Source organism: Nematolebias whitei, unplaced genomic scaffold (genome assembly GCF_014905685.2).
Source record: "Nematolebias whitei isolate Nwh7 unplaced genomic scaffold, NemWhi1 Nwh_scaf_3436, whole genome shotgun sequence".
NCBI classification, from domain to species: Eukaryota; Metazoa; Chordata; class Actinopteri; order Cyprinodontiformes; family Rivulidae; genus Nematolebias; species Nematolebias whitei.
The window spans coordinates 861-5,066 of NW_023621981.1; the positions used below are offsets into that span (position 1 = coordinate 861).

A 4,206-nucleotide genomic window follows, 5' to 3' on the forward strand; every position below is an offset into this window, starting at 1 on the left:
TTTATGTACCATCATCATGATGTACAAATCACAAGCTGGACCAGTAAGCACATTACCATTTCAATAAGAACTATGAAAAATCAGTATAATAAACAGTTTATGAAGCAGTCTAGTAAATACACAGTGGTTTGTATCTTCATAACACATACTAATGCAAACATATCATAGACATGAAAACACTGACCATGACTTTCTTAAAGATTTTCTTTTTTTATTAAAACACACACACACACACAAAAAAACCCCTACGGTTTCATTTGTAAAAAATACAACCTACGGTTTCATTTGTAAAAAAAAAATAGTTGTTGGTGCCTCTTGGAGGCTGCCTCAGGCTGCATTTCCCACTGGGCACTCTGCAATGTAGCCATCCATTCTGCAGGGCTTTGTTTGAAGCTCAGCAAGTTTGTACTGGCATCTGTCTAAAATGTCCTAGTTTTGCTGCTCTCCCATTCAGGTGGATAAACTTTCCATGTGTCTTTGTCTTCGTGTCGGTCTCGTACTCATAGGCATGTTGGCACCCCCTCATTCTTCATCATTTAAAATGGAGCGACCAACAGACCGCCGTGAATTCAAAAGCTTCAACAGAAAACACAGAAAACACAAGGTCAATAAGAGCACTTTTTAAAATGTAATCATAACAAAAAGCAAATGCATCCATATCTCAATTCTTAGATTCTCAAACAAAAAGTTTACGGATGTTCCAAAAACCTTTTTTTTAATCTTCCCATATTGAATATTTTTAGTAACTCATATCTACCAATAGATGGCGCTTTAACACATCTTTACACGAGGACCCAGAATTTAATTAAAAGTTTTACTTCTTCTGCATTGCCAGAAACTATAGTTTCACACATCTACAATGATGTAATGTGAGACTAAAGCAAATCAGATACATTTTGCATTCTAATTCTAATTCTGTTTCCTCTAGGATTTTTTTTTATTTTTAGCTAGTTTAGTTTTAGCTTAACCTCAGTGCTAACAATGGCTCTTGGCTTGGTAGCCATTGGGGGTCCTCCCCCAGAAAATTTTGAATAAAATAGATGCCATTTCCTGCATTCTGGTGTATTTAACATCTAGTTTTACCTACATATGTAAACTATTCAATAAGTATTTTAGAGTTAATGGCAGAACAAGAAGCACCCTGAGTCAAACATGCAGCATTAACACAGTGTGAACATTATTCAAGAATTGTTTCTATAAGAACATTATCAAATATTTTATGTGAACGTAAGATACTAGCAATCACAGCATTGTAAGAGGGGGACAGTTGAACCCGGAGGCCTCCACCCCTGTTTAATGATGGACGGTTTCTTTTCACAAAGATGGCCTCCTTCTCTCCTCTCTCAGACCATCGTTCCTCTCTATCAAGGAGGAACGATGACTGAGTTTGTCTCAGCTCCTCAGACTGAAGAAATCTTTTTGATACAAAGAAGAATCTGTCCAGAGGAATTAATTTATTGAGCCTGCATCAGGACAATAATCTGTAAAGCTTTAGTATATTTGATAAGGAAAACTCATTTTGACTTAACCAATTAATATATTTTCAATGGCAAAATATGCAGGCTCATTTCATATTACTTTCATACTTTCATTGCAGGCTTTCTGTATTTATTGTCTTACTTTTAATGATAAAAATATAACGAGTCACTACTGTCGTTTAGAAAGTGTTTATATTGGAACTAATACTTGTTCACACACAGTTACAACAGCTCACCTGTTCCTTTATACTGACAGGAACAATCCCCTCATCACTACTGGCTCTGCTCCTGACACAATCACATTTTAAAAATTGTCATAACTCAGAACAAATCTCCCCTTTTTACAAAGCCGTATGATCAATTCAGGCCAGTTTCATTAAAGGGTTGAATCATTTAACATCTCAAGACACTTTTCATATACAGCAGGTCTTCACCAGACTCATACTCTTCATTATATAATTATAATAATATTCAGTCAATGAGTACTCTTACCTGCCCACTCTGTGCTGCGTGATGTGGAGCTGCATCTTGGGTGCTACAAGACAAAGATTCAGTTATGTGGCGTTGCATTATAATATTATTTAAATTATATAACAGTATGTTAAGTCACAATGCCACACACCAACAGTTCATTGACTTGATAACTTGAACGGTGTTTTGCAGGAAAATCCAGGAAAGTATTCTAAGTTGATTTGTAGTTCTAAACATATTTAGTGGTCATTTTTTGTCCAACATTGATTACTTCCAGCCTAGATCACAATTATATTAGCAAATATCCAAATATGTAACTTAGACAATGACATCATAAAACAGCTTTTAGAAAAGCAAATAGACACCTCTCACTGAGGAGTTGCCCAACAGTGGTCAGCAGCCACTGGTTATAGATGTCTCCCATTCCCCCTGTATGAGTGTCCATTTTATTCTGCTCAGTACTTTTCAAACAGCCTCAACTTGACGTGACGCTGACAACGCCATGTTGTAAAAGGTCGAGTAACACACCGGTAAAACTACATATTTTACGCTCTAACCACATGCTTGGTCAAAAATAATTAGAACTAAATATGTGAAGCAGCAACTTACTGAAAATCGTAGAGCCGCTTGGCTTTGAATCAAACACGTCGCGTTATCCGAGAAGGACCTCGTTTGTGTTATCCCGCCAATGTAATACCGGAAGTGTCTTCTTCTTCAGTTAAACGGCTGTTGGAAAACGGTGCATTACCGCCACCAACCTGTAAGGAGTTTGGCGACGTGGACAATTTAATTTACAGTTAAGACTCAAAAGGGTTTACTTGTGTGTTTTATCTGTAAATTAAGTTGTTTCATGGACTTTATTTTTTCATTTAAATAGCCTGCATCACACTTTCAAGAGACGTTTACCTAACAGAATAAATGAAAAGAAGAAAATGGACAACCATATGTTTATATTGTTGAGGTTTGTAAAGTCAGTAAAATTAAATATTTTATCATTATTGATGAAAAGTTGACATGAAAACCTCACATAAACTAAGAATAAAAAATAGCTAAATCTGTTGAATTGCTGTACAAAAAAACCAATATAGGATGTCACAGTGAGCTCATCCATGAAGTCATTTGCTAATCTGAAGAAGTTCCAATCTGTAGTTGTTCCAATCTGTAGTTCTTGGCTCTATTTTATATTTAAAGTATATGATTACAATTATAAATACCATTAGACTAAATGTGATTCCACATGTGATTATCATTGCCATCTTAAATGATCTTACAATTTTCTTACTTCTTTTGTTTGTTTTTAGGTTTATCGTATGTGACCCATCACATCAAAATGAGGATTAAGTCAAATTTGGTCAAAATGAGCCCATTACATCTTCAGATTTGTGGCTTTCAAAGCTATATTTTGATACTGGATCATTCTGATATCATAAGGGGATTCAGAGATATGACTTAATTTGGCTTGTTGGTTACAATAATACATTAGGCTATTATTTGGTCTGAAACCTAATTGTTTAAAATTTTAATAAGAATTTTTTTTAAAAATTAGGCTTTTTTTTTTTAGACAATTCAATCAAATGTTACACTGATAGAACATTTATTTGTTATATTTTGATAAAACGCAATTTTTGCAAATATTTTACTCAAAACACTTTTAATCCTCACTTTGATGTGATGGGTCACATATTACCTTTTATTGTACTTATATTAAATGAACAGTTTATAAAGTAGTTTAGTGAATCAGGTGTTTTACACCTAACTGCACATTAATATCATTTACATAGAAAACAAAGAATTTGTTAAAAGATTTTTATTAACACACACAAAAAAAAACTTCACTTCAAATACGTTTTGTCTATGCCTCTTGGAGGCTGCCTCATGCTGCATACGCCACTGGCCACCCTACGATGTACCATTCTGCTCGACTTTTGTTGCAGCTTGGCAAGTTGGCATTGGCACCTATTCAAAATGTCTGTGAGCTTTGTTGCCCTCCATTCAGGTGGATACACTTTCCATGTTTGGCCGTTTTCACTGTCTGTCTCTTCATCGCTCATCAGACATGCAGACGCCCCTTCAAGATATTTGAACTCCTCGTCGGTCAGAATACAGCGTGCAACGGATCGTCGTGAATTTAAGAGCTTAAACAAAAAAGACAAAACATTTGTTATTACTTGTTTTACTTTTGTATTACTGGATGGATGGATGGATAGATAGATGGATAGATGGATAGATGGATGGATGGATGGATGGATGGATGGAT

At 35.2% G+C, this 4,206-nt stretch overlaps 1 long non-coding RNA gene across 2 annotated transcripts; it reads right to left on the reverse strand.

Annotated features, from left to right (window-relative positions):
* Positions 1 to 361: 361 nt before the first annotated feature.
* LOC119429594 lies at positions 362 to 2,656 on the reverse strand. Of its 2 annotated transcripts, XR_005187806.1 has the most exons (4): positions 2,559 to 2,656; positions 1,971 to 2,013; positions 1,715 to 1,766; positions 362 to 576 (listed from the first exon to the last, which is right to left on the reverse strand). It is a non-coding gene; the product is annotated as an uncharacterized LOC119429594 (long non-coding RNA). The 2 variants fall into 2 exon arrangements; XR_005187807.1 differs by lacking the exon at positions 1,715 to 1,766.
* Positions 2,657 to 4,206: the final 1,550 nt, after the last annotated feature.